Source organism: Lycium barbarum, chromosome 3, assembly GCF_019175385.1.
Source record: "Lycium barbarum isolate Lr01 chromosome 3, ASM1917538v2, whole genome shotgun sequence".
Classification (NCBI taxonomy): domain Eukaryota; kingdom Viridiplantae; phylum Streptophyta; class Magnoliopsida; order Solanales; family Solanaceae; genus Lycium; species Lycium barbarum.
The window spans coordinates 107346039-107363337 of NC_083339.1; positions in this window are offsets into that span (position 1 = coordinate 107346039).

The following is a 17299-nucleotide window of genomic DNA, read 5'->3' on the forward strand; positions in this document are numbered from 1 at the left end:
AGGAAGCACAGACACCTCCTAGAAACTGCTAGGGCATTGCTTTTTCAGTCTAAATTGCCCATTTCTTTTTGGGGTGACTGCCTTTTCACAGCCACATATCTCATTAACAGGTTTCCTTCCTCTATTCTTAATAATAAGAGTCCCTTTGAGATGTTATATGGCATTCCTCCTACTTATGCTCATTTAAGGACCTGTGGATGCTTATGCTATGCTACCACACCTAAAGTCAATAGACACAAGTTTGATCCTAGGTCCATTCCTTATATTTTCTTGGGCTATCCTTTTGCTAAAAAGGGGTGCAAATTATACAATCTAGTTTCTAAATCTGTTTTCATCTCAAGGGATGTAGTCTTCCTTGAACATATCTTTCCTTTTTCTACACCACTTGAAGACTCACCTTCTACTTGCCCTTTGTCTTCAATACCTGATGAATATTCCTTTTCCACTTCTCCTTCCCATTCTATCCACCCTGATCCTGATCCTCATTCCCCATCTCATTTTGCTCCTGCCACATCAGCTGCATCTCCTTTCACTCCTTCTACATCTTCTTCCACCCCCCTTTCTCCCTCTCCTCCACCTGTCACTAATTCTAATGCTGATCCTGTTCTTGCTGTTAGACAGTCTTCTAGGTGTCATCATCCTCCTGCTTATCTCAAAGACTATTATTGTGACCTTCCTCCCTCTGTCTCTTCATCTACTGTTTCCTTAGCTACTTCCTCTGAAAATCATGTGTTTGAACCCAATACTTATTCTCAGGCAGCCTCCATTCCTGAGTGGCAAGATGTAATGAGTAAAGAATTTCAGGCCTTAGAGGCTAATCATACATGGTCCATAGTTGACCTTCCCTATAGTAAGAAACCCATAGGGTGTAAGTGGGGTTTTAAGGTCAAGTACAAGGCAGATGGTCACATTAAAAGATACAAAGCTAGGCTACTTGTTAGGAGGGACACACAGGTTGAAGGGATAGACTTTCATGAAACTTTCTCTCCTGTGGTTAAGATGTCCACTGTTAAGACCCTGGTTGTTGTTGCTATCAAGAAATAGTGGCCTATGTTTCAGTTAGATGTCAACAATGTTTTCTTACATGGAGATTTGGATGAAGAGGTTTTCATGAAGTTTCCACCTGGATATGTACCTCCCTCCTCACCTTCCTATGCTCATCCTGTTTGCAAACTTCAAAAATCACTTTATGGCTTAAGACAAGCCTCTAGGCAATGGTATGCCAAACTTTCTCAAGCCCTTTCTACCAGAGGTTACTCTCATTCTCTGAATGATTATTCTCTTTTTACAAGGATTTTTGGGGATTCAGTTGTGATATTAGCAATCTATGTTGATGATATTATATTGAGTGGTACTGATGTTGATGAGATTTCCTCTCTTAAAGCTTTCCTTCATAAGCAATTCAAAATCAAAGATTTGGGGTACTTGAATTATTTTTTAGGCATTGAGATCCTTTCTTCCAGTTCTGGTGTATTACTCCATCAGAAGAAGTTTGTCCAGGATTTGTTACATGAGTTTCATTGCTCCAATGCCTCTTCTGTTCAGTGCCCTCTTGAATTGAATGTCAAACTTAAAGCTCATGACGATGATCCTCTTCCAAAGCTTGAGGTTTATAGATCCCTCGTTGGGAAGTTGAATTTTTTAACTCACACCAGACCAGACATTTGCTTTGCTGTTCAGCATCTCAGTCAGTTTATGCAAGCCCCTTGTCTTCCACACATGACTGCTGCCCTTCATCTTTTGAGGTATTTGAAAGGCACTTCTGAGCATGGCATTTTCTTCAACATTGGTCCAGACTTGTCTCTTGCTGCTTATTGTGATAGTGATTGGGCCTCATGCCCTGATTCCAGGAGGTCTGTGACTGGTTACTGTGTTCTTCTTGGGGGTGTTAGTCCACTTGGGCCTTTTCATTTATTTGTACCGGGTCGGCCCAATGTAGTCAGGCTCAATTGTATTATTATTTTGTTACCTTTGATATATGCACAGAACAGAAGACGATTTCACTGATTCGATCTAATACATTCTCTCTCTTCTTTCTCTCTCTAAACTTTGACCTCGTTCATCAACTTCTTCAGTTTGTAAGTTTTTTCGCTGCTAACAGCCCTACATGCCCGTTGCATACGAAGCATTGTGACTCTTAATGAGGTTCGTTGGCTTGAGGCTTTAAGTTAGGTTATTTAGAAGGGTATATTAGTAATTTAACTCTAAGTTTTAGAGTTCATGCGTTTAATATAACTAGTCTCTGGGCACGCGCGTTGCACATTTACCTATGCTGATAAGTAAACGTTCTTGTAAAGTCAAATTAATATTATTTAAAAATGTGATACCAGCATAACCTCGATCAATTCTTCTTTCTATTTTCTTGCTTTAAAAACAAGGGTGAAATTACTGTAGACACGTAATTTTGACCCTCCCCGTGTGTTTCACCTTATAGGGCCACCTTTCAATTTCAAGTTCAGGAACCTATTGAGTTCCCTAACTCAATCGTTTTTTATTCATGATGTTTGATTTTAGAAGGTGGTTGCTTTGTGGTTTTAAAACTGGCGACTCATCCTTACAACACAAGGTCGAAAACCAAAAAGGCAATGACGACCAACGAGGACACTGGGTTGGTTGACGCTAGCGCTCAAACACCGTTAGTTGACAAAAACTCGAGGTTAGCCGAAGAAGTGAGAATGTTAAAACAACACATGGCAAGCATCTGGTCAGGCACCATCTCCACCGCCACCAGGCTTCCTTGACATTTCCCCTAATATGCCGACCTCAACCCGATCTCCACTCACTGTGCCTGGTGATCTATCTAACAGTGGGCCCTTGTTCAAAACCCCTGATGCTCAACCCTATACTCCAAAACCGACTTTAAATGTCTCTAACCCATATGGTTATAACCCTCACCTTAAGCCTCCCGTTAACAGTGAAAAACTTGATAAGACCGTGGATGATGAGGAAATGACTAGAAAGATGAAAAGCTTGGAGCAATCCATAAGATACTTGCAAGGTCAGGAAGGTCATAAGAGTGTTTCATACAAAGACTTGTGCATGTTTCCTAATGTTCACTTGCCCTCTGGTTTTAAGACTCCAAAGTTTGACAAGTATGATGGGCATGGTGATCCTGTGGCCCATTTGAAGAGGTATTGCAATCAATTGAGAGGAGCTGGAGGTAAGGAAGAAATGCTTATGGCCTACTTTAGTGACAGCTTAACAGGAATAGTCTCGGATTGGTTCACTGATCAGGACGTCATTAAGTGGCATATTTGGGATGACATGGCTCAAGAGTTTGCGTGACAATTTCAGTATAATGTAGACATTGCTCCAGATAAAATGTCCATGACCAAGGTGCAGAAGAAATCTACAGAAAGTTTCAGGGAATTCGCCATTAGGTGGAGAGAGCAGGTTGCTAAAGTAAAGCTTCCAATGGTAGAAGGTGAGGTTGTAGATACTTTTCTCCAAGCCCAAACTGAAGAATACTATCAACGCATGCTCCCGGCACTGGGCAAACCGTTTATTGAGGTCATTAAGATGGGGGAAATGATAGAAGAAGGAATCAAAACAGGACGTATCATGAGTTTTGCTGACATGAAAGTAAATGCTGAAGTAACTCAAAATGGTTTCGGATGCCTGAGCGACATGAAGGAAAATGATGATGTAGCCATGATTATACCAGAATTGCGACGAGGTGTGAGGGGTCGATCTCGCTCATATACCCAGCCACAACCTCAAGTCTATTCCCAAACTCCATACACTCAACCTCAACATTACTTCCCTCCACAAGACCCTCAATATTCTATGCCACCTCTCCAATACTTTTCCTGTGGTGCACAGCCATATGCTCAACCACATCCTTACCAACAATGGTGTGCACCAGCTCCACGAGGTTCTTACCCGACCCCACAAGCATACCGACCTCGTACCAGCTCCAACTTTCGACCTAGGCCGGAATACAAGAAAGATAGACAACAGAGAAGGGAGGCATCTGGGAAACCTCTCGGGCTATCAGTCTCAGTTCCAGAAGTTGATAAGGATGAATTGGTTGAAGGGACCCAGAACTTGTTTGCTGAGAATAATTTGATTAAAATTGATAATGGTTCAAGTAATGCTTATGTGCCACTTAGTGGCTAAGATGACAGCTTTGCAATTGGGAAGTCGCTCCCCTCCCCTCTAGGAAGGAGTCTTGGTAGTTTGTTTTGATGTTCTTTCTGTTATCTGGGTTATTTTAGGGTTATAATCCAAAGTTTATTTGCTTGTTTTAATGCTAAAACCCTTCTATCATTTTTGTTTAATAATTAAAAAAAAGAGTTTTTGTTTTGTCATTTCCTAGTATGTCTTCTTTAGTTTTTCTTTTGTACAGTTCTTTTCAGGCTGATTCTAGTGACATGACATGCATGTGGATATTTTTCGCCAGATCTTGAAGCCCAGTTTAATTACTAAATAAATGCACCCAAAAGATTGAAAATGGTGAAGAAAAACATGTGAGGAAATATTAGAGTGCTGAAACATTTAGAGAGTAAGCTGAAGTCTGGCTTGAATGAAACTAATACGATCACTTTGGGAATCATGAGAATGGCACTAGTGTATAACAAAATGTTGATCCCAAGTGATTTGAAGTGGGCCAATATCAAGAGAGGTCAAAAAGCAAGTTCGCTCCAATTAACTTGAGTCATCCATTATAAAGAGATACCATATGATTTTCACTTCTCATTATCGAATCGCATGCTTTGTACTTGATATTTTAAATGATTGGTATGACGAAGGCATTTCATTCTGCTATCTGAACATTGTGTCACCCTTTTGCTAGCCCTTTTGAGCCTTAGTTTTATTTTCTTTCATATCCCTCTTTTGGAATCAAAGTACAGTACAAAAAAGAGTCGGAAGAGAAAAAGTGAAAGGGTAAGGAGAAAGTCAAAACGAAGAGAAAAGAGTTGAAAGAAAAAACAAAAAAAAAGCAAAAAAAAAAAAAACACACACACACACACACAAAAGAAAAAAAAAATAGAAACACACAAGAAATGAGCTTCATGAACTATGTTCGACCTGATTCTTGTTTCGGCAGGATACGTAGGCAACCCTACTGCAGGGTTCGGCCCTACCAAAGAAAAATTCAAAATTCCCCGTTTCAAAGAAACTGGGGGGCAGAAGTTGTTTTTAATTTTTTAAGTCGATTCCAAAAGTTGTAAGTCCCAACCCTTCTATTTTAGTGTTTTCTTTGAGCCTTCATGCGGTCATTTTCTTTCTAACCCTGTCCAAAAGCCACGTTACAACCAAAAGAAAGACCTTTAGATCAATCTTTGAGAATGACAAGTCAAACATGCTTTGAGTGGTGATTATCATACAAGGAACAATGTCATGTTACTTATGCAAGGAATGAAGATCAAAAGTGAAAAATGAGAGAGTTTTGTTGGTGAAAACCCTCATGGGCACCATAAGGCGACGGTGAGTGAGTGAAAGAACCGAAAAAGAAATTCTTATCGGTGAAAACCCTTACGAGCACCATAAGGCGATGGTGAGTGAGAGAAAGAACCAAATGACAGAGGCTCGTTGGTGAAAACCCTTCGTGGCATCACTAGCCGAAAGAGGTTCGATGATAGCGATGTAATTTTTGGAATTTGGAAGTCAAAGTGTATGACACGAGTTGAAGGTTAGATTGGTTGAAGAGGTTAGGCCGCTTAATCCAAAATGCATGTCATGATCATTGGAGCCGGCCACCACATTCAGAAAAGTGTCATTTCTTAGTCTTTCCACAAGAGGGACGTCTCTTATTGAATACTATTTCTTTTAATTTCTACATCACTTTTTTCCTCTTTCTTTGTTTCTTGAGTCAGTCCATGTCAAAACAAGCAAGAAAGGACTTCAAAATCTACTACCAATTTCTCTAATTGCATAGCACAAAATTTGGCCAGATCATTAAAGTGACAAGATTCAAGCAAAAGTTATATGCACAACAAGTTTGTTGACGATTGACAGACATTTGGATTCATGGTTAACTCAAAGGTCCGGTGATTGTTGAAATGCGAGTACAATACATTTATTTTGAGGTTTGAGGTTTGAGATGTATGAAAAAGGTTATCGAGATAGGTTGAAATCAGAGCTGAATGGGGCAAAGATCCTCAAAGCCAAGGCCACAAATCAACCGCCATGCTTTTAAACTCACAAATTTTCTTTGTTTGAAACAAGAATGGGTGTTATCTTCAAATCAGAGGCTTCAGAGCCCGAATATTTGAAGGGCGCATTTCCTCAAATTGCCAACACCAAAGGCAATGGCACAACATAGGTTGGCAAGCAACAAAAATTAATCAATTTTCAATTATTTATATTGTAACCCCTAGGAAACGCACTTCCTAGCCTGGGTCTTTCACATTTTGTTGTTAGGAGACGCACTTCCTAATTTGAACCTTTACTCCTAGGAGACGCACTTCCTAGTCAGAGTCTTTCGATTTTAACCCCTAAGAGACGCACTTCTTAGTTTGGGTATTTCAGGTTTTTTTTTTTCTTTTAGGAGACGCACTTCCTAAATTGAACCATTACCCCTAGGAGACGCACTTCCTAGTCAGAGTCTTTCAATTTTAACCCCTAAGAGACGCACTTCTTAGTTTGGGTCTTTCAGGTTTGCCTTTTAGGAGACGCTTAGAGCGTTTGATTTTACTTACATCATTGAATTATCTTACAAAGAGTTTATGATTTTGCTAACACTCACAAAAAAAATTCTAATGCAAACTGGGGCAGAAAATTTTGTTCGTGTTGTTTGTCTTTGATGATTTGCAGGGCCCGCCTGAAGAATGAGAAAGAGTCAGGACCCGCCTGAAGAATGGGAAGCAAGTCAGGACCCGCCTGAAGAATAGGAAACAAGTCCGGACCCGCCTGAAGAATGGGAGCAAGTCAGGACCCGCCTAAAGAATGGGAAGCAAGTCAGGACCCGCCTGAAGAATGGGAGCAAGTCAGGACCCGCCTGAAGAATGGGAAACAAGTCAGGACCCGCCTGAAGAATGGGAAGCAAGTCAGGACCCGCCTGAAGAATGGGAGCAAGTCAGGACCCGCCTGAAGAATGGGAAACAAGTCAGGACCCGCCTGAAGAATGGGAAGAAAGTCAGGACCCGCCTGAAGAATGGGAGCACGTCAGGACCCGCCTAAAGAAGGGGAAGAAAGTCAGGACCCGCCTGAAAAATGGAAAGCAAGTCAGGACCCGCCTGAAGAATGGGAGCAAGTCAGGACTCGCCTGAAGAATGGAAAGAAAGTCAGGACCCGCCTGAAAAATGGGAAGCAAGTCAGGACCCGCCTGAAGAATGGGAACAAGTCAGGACCCGCCTGAAGAATGGGAGGAAGTCAGGACCCGCCAGAAAAATGGGAGCAAGTCAGGACCCGCCTGAAGAATGGGATGATCAGGAACCCGCCTGGAGAATAGGGCCACCTTTCAATTTCAAGTTCAGGAACCCGCCTGGATAATAAGGACATCGTTCAATTTCAAGTTCAGGAGCCTGCCTGAAGAATAGGGTGTACTTTCAGTTAGAAGTAGCAGGAGCCCGCCTGAATAATAGGGTCAACATTCAACTGATTTTCAATTTCAAGATCAGGACCCCACCTGAAGCATGGAGTTTACTTTTAAGTTCAATTCGAGATCGAAGTGTTTATCTCACACTTGGGAAAACATGAAGATTCGGGTCAACATTCAACTGCTTTTCAATTTCAAGATCAGGACCCCACCTGAAGCATGGAGTTTACTTTTAAGTTCAATTCGAGATCGAAGTGTTTATCTCACACTCGGGAAAACATGAAGATTCGGGTCAAGATTTAAGAGAAGCTCCATAGCTAGGATCATGTGCTTATATTTTCTTTTTCACTTTTGTCTTTCATTTGATGTAATAATCGGACCGCGTACCAGAGCCTCGACAGGACCTCGCTTGACTATTCACCTCAAAATGTTTCATCTCCCTTCTTACTTTTGAACTACACGTGACCTGATTCCCTTATAACCCGGGATATGTAGGATGCCCAAAACCAGGGCTCGGTTGCATCATCTTCTTTCTTTCCCTTCCTTTTAGAACAACGGTAGGGTCAAACTAGTCTCTTTGTCTACTTGTTTGTTCGAAAACTCTTCGTGTTCCCAATCAAACAGGGGCAGCTGTAGACACGTAATTTTGACTCTCCTCGAGTTGTTTTTACATGATTTTTAACATTAAATATTTCGTTTTGGCTTAATCTTGCTTTTTTCGAATTTTATCTCATTTTAGTGATTTTGTTGTGGAAATAAAAAATATAAAACAAAAATAGAGTCGTAGTTAAGATAAAGAGAAAAATTTCAAAAAATATTTTTTCCTTTAACCGGATTTAAATGTATAAGTTTTATTTTTTTCTTAGTCTAAAATTAGGTGGCTAAAATACTTATAAGTGTATTTAGATTTTTATTAAAACAAAAAAAAATAAAAAAAGAGGACCAACCAAAAGTTCCACCTCATAAGATTCTTTCCAACAAATTAATTTCTCCCACTCCATTTTACAATGCACGTTTCATACACCTCACATATACCATCACACCTTGAGCATATTCCATACGTAGGACCCACTTGAATTTTTCTTGCTCACTACTTCACAATATATACACACACATCACACAAAAAGACAAAAAGAGAAAAACAGATTTTTAATGGGAAGGATCATTATATTTAGATAGAGAATAGAAAAATGATGGAGGGTTGGTTATTCTACTACCCATAGCAACAAGATAGCAGTTGATAGGGGTGTACAAAGCAAACCGACAAACCGCACCAAACCGATAATCCGAACCAAACCGAGAAAAAAACCCGACTAGTGGTTTGGTTTGACTTGGTTTGGTTTTAAAAAGAAAAACCCGAACACTATTGGTTTGGTTTGGATTGAGCTAAAAAAAATCAAACCGAATCAAACCAACCCGACATTACATTTATAAAATTTCAAACATATTTTATACATAGAAATATTCATTTATAATGTAATTTATAAATGTTTCTTTAACTTTTTCATAGTTTTTTGTCTTTTAACATATTATTTCAAGCTTGGAATTAGAATTTTGAATGGTTTAATAAGTTTTATAGCTCAATGATATTAGTAACTCAAATAAAACTCAACAAAAATCAAATCAATACTAATGCTAACAGAAGAAATTCATATCTAACACTGAAATGACAATAATTTTGATATCTATTATTTAGTTTTATATTAGTTTAGAAAGTGAAAATACATAACTTAATTTTTTTTTCTTTAATATCTAGTCATGTAATTAATACTTATCAGCCGTACTTATTTTAGCATGACTTAGTACTTGAAGGGGTCATTTGGTATGAAGGATAAACATAAATAGTCCTGGGATAAGAATTTAGCAATTTCTTATCCCTCGTTTGGTTAGTAATCATGAGATAAGTTATCCCAGGAGTAAAAATAGTGTTGGGATAACTTATACCTGCCACAGGGTGAAATAAGTTATCCCATGATAAGTTATCCCGGGATAAGGAAGAAACCTCTTCTTTTTAGAAATTATCCAATGTATAATACTTTTAGTCCAACATACCAAACAGTCAATAAAAATAGCTCCAGAATAATTAATCCCAGCATAACTTATCCCAACGTAATTAATCCCAGCATAATTTGTTCTTGAACCAAACGACCCCTAAGATTATGATCATTTTCTACATGCCTTATAAATTTGTTGTATTTATTGTAGCATGACTTAGTACTTTTAGATTATGACAATTTTATTTTATGCAATTTCATTAATTGTTTTTGTTGAATATTTTAGTACAATGTCATCTCTCATCACGTTTTGTGTTATTTTCTTAATAATCTTAATTAGATAGTCGTATCTTACTAGGACTAAAGAAATATTTGAAGTACAAGTTATATGTTTAGTATGAAGACTTTACCGGAAAAAACCCGAAAAGCCCGAGCAACCCGAAAAAACCGAGAAAACCCGAGGTTGAAAACCCCGACTTTTGTTGGTTTGGTTTGGTGTATAGATTTAAAAACCCGATGCAATTGGTTTGGTTTGGTCTTTAAAAAATCCAAACCAACCCGGTCCATGTACACCCTATTCTTAATTAGATAATCGTATCTTACTAGGACTAAAAAAATATTTAAAGTACAAGTTATATGTTTTGTATGAAGACTTTACCGGAAAAAACCCAAAAAAATCCGAAAAAACCGAGAAAACCTGAGGTTGAAAAACCCGACTTTTGTTGGTTTGGTTTGGTGTATAGATTTAAAAACCTGATGCAATTGGTTTGGTTTGGTCTTTAAAAAATCCAAACCAACCCGGTCCATGTACACCCCTAGCAGTTGATGTCATAGCTACTCCTTTTCTTCCAAATTTTTCTTTTAAGTTTTTGCTCCTCTCCTTCACCTCAAAAACAGCCATTAAAGTATCTTGAACCAACTCAAAATAAAGATGACTGCACAAAGCTTTCCTTCATAGCACCGAAAGCTGCACTGTTTTACCCTAAAAAAAACCTCCATTACAGCTCCACCCGAAACCAGCTAAAAGACCACCAAAAACCAACCATGAAAAACCATTGAAAATACCATGTAAACCTCTGTTAAACAAAGGTCCGAGTGAAGTTGTCGAGTTCGCGAGGTCTTTTGGTCGAGTCTCCGTCGCGGTTTCCTTCATTGATGTAAGCTCAATAGTCGAGTTCTGTTCATAATTTTCAACTGTAACACTCGAGGTTCTCTCTGATAAAAAAGAAGCTTATTGGCTCCAATTGAAGGTTTAATTTTCTCTTTTTTTTTATTCCCCTTTTACTTGTTATACAAATCTGGTGTATATATTGATAGGTTCTTAATGATATGTTTTTGGGAATAGTAGTTAGTGAGTTGCATTGATTACTAGTTTTATGTTTGAACGTATTCTGTTAAATAATCAATTTGGAATTTAGTTGGTTTGAATTGGATTTGACTACCATTGGATTCAAGAATTAAATGGATCATGTTTTAGTTGGTTTAATAAAAATAGGAGGATCAGTTCTTTATTTCTTATACAGTGAGTACGATATCCTGCCAATATTTATTTGAGCTTGTGTAGATGATTTGTTGTGTATTAGTGTTTTGTAAAAATTAAAAAAAAAAAAAAAAAAAAAAAAAAGCAAAAACGTTAATATTGATATGGTGTTTGTTTTGATTATACATGTAGTTTTGTTTGTGAAAATAAATGGCATTAGTTTTGTTTAGTGTCTTCATATTCGTATTTAATTTTCCAAGTTTGGTGCTTAATTAATTTAGTGATTTCCAGTGGACTTTAGCATGTTTAAAATTTTAATAGTTAGTAGCAAAATGTTGGTTTAAGGTTTGAATTTGTTTGGAATTGTGGAAGTTAACGTGAAAGTCTTTAAAGCATGATATGGTATTTATTGTTTGGCTTTCATACCTCTTTTCTACATTACTTGGACATTTTTGTTTAATCACTTGAATATATTCACATTTTTGTTGACTACGAGTTGCGTGTTCCGGAATTTAATATTAGATGCATACGGTACTTTGAGCCTCAACAAATATCTAAGGCTCGAATTAGTTAGTTAATTGTGCGATGAGCGAGATGGGATGCGAATTTATTTCAAATCCCGTTGTCAAGTATGAAAGAAAAGAGCAGTAAAACCAATTGTAAAGGAGCGGAATGGGTTGCGAACACGTTTCAAAACTCATTGTCAAAAGAGTGAAAGTTTAACCAAATAATTTTAAGTCTCGGATTTTAAAGACAAATAATTGCCTTTAACTCTAAACGAGCTTTAGGCACGTTTTAAGACGTTTGTTTCGATTAAGAATGCGGTTACACATCTTATTTCGATACGTTTTTTTAATAACTCAAGGATGCGGTTACGCACCTTAGCTAAACTCGTTTTAATAATTAATCTTGTTTCGAATAAGAATGCAGTTATGCATCTTATTTTGAGACACTTAAAAGATCCGGAATGTGGTTACGCATCCGAGTTAAAACCAATAAAAGTTCAACAATAAAAGCACGAGCAAATCAAGGCTCGGGAACATAATTTATCCAAAATAGATTAAGCTAAGTATAAGGCAATAAAGCGACCGTGCTAGAACCACGGGACTCGGGGAATGCCTAACACCTTCTCCCCGGTCAACAGAATTCCTTACCCAGTCTTCTATTTTCGCGGACCATAATAAAAGAGTCATTTCCTTTTGATTAGGGATTCATAAGGTGACTTGGAACACCAAAACTTAATTTCAAATGACGACTTTGTAAAATAACTAATTCATATTCAAAACTGTCACTTCAAATGGAAAAACCCAAAAAAAGGGGTGTGACAATTATAACATTATTATATAAGATCCCGTGTATTCTAACTTTAAAGCAATGAACCAGACCTTCTAAAGATAATTTATAGGAAACCACGAGCATCACGAATCAAATGAATATTGTTTATGTAAATATAAGGTAATCAAACTTATAATTTTTTTTACAGAAACTAGTAAGATGTTTTCATACAATCGTGGAAGTCATGCTTGATATTTATAACTTCATGAATTCATCTTCCTCAAAATTCTTTTCGATGTTGCTAAATAAAGTGAAGAGGCCAAACTTGCTATACTCTCTGTTGTTACTCTCAGACAGGGGCGGATCTATTAAGGGTCGGAGGGGTGCCACGCCACCCGCAAGCCTCACCCGAAACTCTATGTATATATATGTAATATACAGAAGCTATGTACAAATATTTAAAGTGGCACCCCCACTACAAAGTAACCTGCTGGTGCCAGTGGACAGAGGCTTTAATATCTGCTCTCTGGTCGCGGAATTGAGCCCCAGCGGCTGCATAATTTTTTATTTTTTTTTTAACCCGTGTTGCAGTGCTGCTCAACAGACACAATGAGCAGTAGCAATCTTTATTAACTTAATTTAATTTATTAATCCTTAACTTGTTTATTTCTTAAAGTTAAAAATAGAACTTTCCCTCTCTTCCTTCTCATTAAAAAAAAGACACAAACCCTCTCTCTCTCTTCTCAATTCTCATCAAAGAAACAAACCCTCTCTTCTCAATTCTCATCAACTAAACAAACCCTTTTCATTGCTCCAAAGCCAATCCCATTCGACAACTTCCTCCATTGATCCATTATAAGGATCTTTTCATCTTTCTTTCTTGATTTCTTTTGAGTTTTTTTTCTTACAAAAATGCTTTTTTGTGTTAAAATTGTAATCTTGCTTGTGAGTTTTGTACATTTATGTATAAAAGTTGTCATTTTGCTTGTGGATTTTGTACATTTACGTATAAAAGTTGTAATCTTGATTGTGGGTTTTGTACATTTATGTATAAAAGTTGTAATTTTTCTTGTGGGTGTGTACTGTTTTATAGAAAAGTTATAATCTTGCTTGTGCTTTTTGTAGAGTTATGTATAAAAGTGTAATTTTGCTTGTGGGTATGTACATTTTTGTAAAGAAGTTGGCATATTGCTTCATTTTTTGCAGTTCAGATTCACTATTTCAGGACTTTTCAGCAAAAAAAAAAAAAAAACAGTATCCAAATTCTACCCAAATCTCCATTTTACTTTCAAAATTCATAATTTTTTGTTTTATGCTTTTCTCTTCTGTATATTGCTATAAATAAATGTTTCATCGGAAAAGACGAATAACCTGAATCAAAGTTCGAAAAAACGAATAATCCGACCCGAAGCCCAAATTAATTGAATGACGCATGGCACCCGGAAACTTCAAATCCTGCATCCGCCTCTGCTCTCAGATCATAACCAAATGAAGTTGAAGGACAAAACACATGCCTCAATAAATATACAAAGATCAAAATGTCTCAGACAAAAAGAATGGTTTTGTGTTCCGTAATTATAAGAGAAAGATCATACCGGTTTTACAAATCAAAAGCAAACAGTATCTTTATTAATATTAGAGCAAACTAATCACTTACGTAAAATAACTAAATAATAATAAAATCAGTTTACAGTACTTGATAGATTAAAAACATGCTAGGTTAATATGCATCAAGTCCTAGAACTTAGCCATAAATATTTCTGCTTCATCTCTTTTCTCTTAATCTGAATTCACAAATATATCCACCTCAGATATCCATTTAGTTTGAACAAAAGCAAAACAAACCAAATAGAGATAAAATTAGAAAACACAACTCTCTTTTCGTGGCGTCCATTTGTATTTCCATAACATTTTATTAATTTAGCTGGCCGGAATAATATAAGTATGATTATTATTTAGTTGGGAATAAGCAGAGAATTTGTTGGACTGGTCCATGTTTCAACAGTTGGGTTCCAAAATTTAACCTAACATTTTATTGGCCCAGAAAATATCACTAACACCTAGTTAGCCCCATTGGATGACTTCAGCCCTTATGTAGCTATCACCCTTTTCACTATTGGAAGCTGAGATATTAAAATAGAGTCATTGGCACTTATTTTGTGCTGGTTTTAAATTTTTATCCCACATAATCAATAACTTTTTCGAGAGCATAAATTTATATTTTTTGTATCATGATATTTCACAAGTTATGTTTCGCGTCTTTAAAGAACTTATTTCCCGGTAGACATAAGTTCAATTGTTAAGGGGGAAATTTAAAGACCAACCCACTTGAAAAGCAAAAACTAAAGACCAACCCATTTGATGGGAAACTCGTGCAATTTCCTTGTTAAATTAAGTAATTTGACCTATTATAGCTGGTTAACAATGTAAAAATCATATAGATGGAAGGGTAATTTTAACAATCTTTCGGAAAATTGTATTGTGGATACAAATAAATAACTACTGTGTACATATATAGTGAATCCTGAACACTTTTGACAAAATACCTAATTATATACTCCCTCCGTTCACTTTTACTTGTCTACTTTGGACTTTTCACGTTGTTGAAGAAATAATAGATGAAGTGCATAATTAACCAATGCACCCATATTAATTGGTGCATATTTTTTTTTATTGAATTTTGAAAATGATTTGAAGTGAGTAATTAATACTATGGGTAAAACAGGAAAAAATAAATTATTTTTTCTTGATATGCTAAAAGTGACAAGTAAAAGTGAAAATCTATTTTTAGAATATTGGACAAGTAAAAGTGAACAGAGGGAGTATCATATTTACTAAAAAGTAATTAATGCTTAGTATTATCTTTTAATGTAAAAACTTACACGCACTCGGTGTTTACACCAAGCCAATGAATGCATGTCATTTGTTTCACCCCATGTAATCACTTAAGCATAATAACTTTACATAGTTTGATGTAAATACCGATATGAATAAGTATTTACCGTAATTGAGAGAGCTAGAGCTTGAAGCTGAAGAAAGAGACGAAATAGTAACTTCCATATTAGTTTCATGTTTGATCTCTTCCACACTTACAGTATGGACAAAATCTAACATTTTGAATGACTTTATGCTGCAATTATTTGTTCGGTGGAGAATATTCGGCACCAATATCCAAAGACACAACTTGCTTTTTGGATTGTTAATATCTGGTATTGCCCTCAAATCTTGCTGATGCTCCACTATAAAACTTCCTATTACAACAAAAAATGTGATTTTTAATCAGTTTGGACTATTTCACATGATTTAGTAGAATCTTTTAGCATGAAACATTTACTACTTATTAATCAGTGTAATGAATTTTCTTTCGACATGTACGTTATGCCTGAACTTTATTTACCAGTTTTAATCACAATTTTGATAATCTAAGATTGCGTCGTTGTGGTTCTAGAATTTGGTTAGGGGACGGGGGGTGGGGGTGTTGTATACCTCTAGTTATAAGCATTGTTTTAAAAGGCAGTGTTAGGACTCGCCTCGGGGCTCGCCTCGGGGCAGGGCAGTGGCAAAACGCTCTGGGGCTAACGTGCGGGGCTTAGTTCCTATGAGGCTTACGCCCTAAGCGCCCAACCGTACGCCCTAAACACGCCTAACGCCCAGGGCTCGCCTAACAGTTCTTACACAAATTATATTTTAAATTCCTTAATTAAAATCATTCACCCTCATAATTGTTTAACAAAATAATGATACTTAATAGTTTTTCATCTATAGAAATAGAAGATTGGGTGTAACTCATATAACAAGTCGTAGTATTGGATATTTACTATTTGAGAACGTCGTGAGGGTAAATATCACTTAATTTAAAAAAAAAAAAAAAAAAACACATAGCGGAATTGTACATTTTCACTTGTCATTGGTCATAAGTCCTATGTATCAGAATTATCATATAATTTTATTTTTTGTTCATGAAGAAGTTATGTTTTAATTGTAATATTGATAAATTTTATTGATTATTTGCTTATAGGGAGATAAAATGAATAGTATGATAGTAATAGTGTTTTAAGAAACTATGTTTTTTTCCGTGTTTGAAAGTTAAAATGTTAGAATTGATTTGCATTTCATAATAGCTTTTATTTCATTGTATTGTTTATACTTGTAAAATTATGCTATATATAATTACAAGTTATAAGCGGTGTATAATGGATTGCTTTGATCATTTTTTTGTGAGGATCAACGGGCGCGCGCGCGCGCACACACACACACACACACACACACACACACACACACACACACACATATATATATATATATATATATATATATATATATACAGTTTTCTTTTATTTTTTATGTAATTTTACCTATTTAAAAATATTTATTGTAATTATGTTATTTTAAGAAATACTAAAAATTAAATACCCATGGGGCTTACGCCCCGTGCCTCGAGGCTTACGCCTCGTCGAGGCGTATGTAAAACGCCCCGCCTTACGCCCCCGCCTTTTAAAACACTGGTTATAAGACATCTAACGAAATTGAGATAGATTCAGTAACAGTTCAAAAACATTATTTTTTTCTTTTTAAGTTTTCCGTCAGCACATCCATTAGGAGTAGTTATTTGACACAGTGGCGGAGCCAGAATTTTCATCTAGGGAGTTCAAAAATTCTAAAAGGTACATACACGAAGAAGTCAAGTGGTTCAACATCTACTATATATACATAATAAAATAATTTTAACTTTGAAAATACACTGTAATTTTTCACCGAGGGGGTTCGGATGAATCCCTGGAGCTAACGTGGCTCCGCCCCTGATTTGACATCCGAAATTTATTTAACCGATTAATTTAAATTTGTATCCAAATGTTTATTAAAGAAAGAAGCGTTCTATGTATGATTAAGGATCTGATGGATCTAATTCATCCTATTTTTTAACTATATCTCTTCATACATTAAAGAATACATGTGCTTAGTACACTCAGTTGTAAAAAGGAAAGAGTTTAAGATATATACATCGTCATCGTAAGAAATTTTTATATCAGTTATATCTCTTGTCGTATTCTCAGAATAACAAAAATC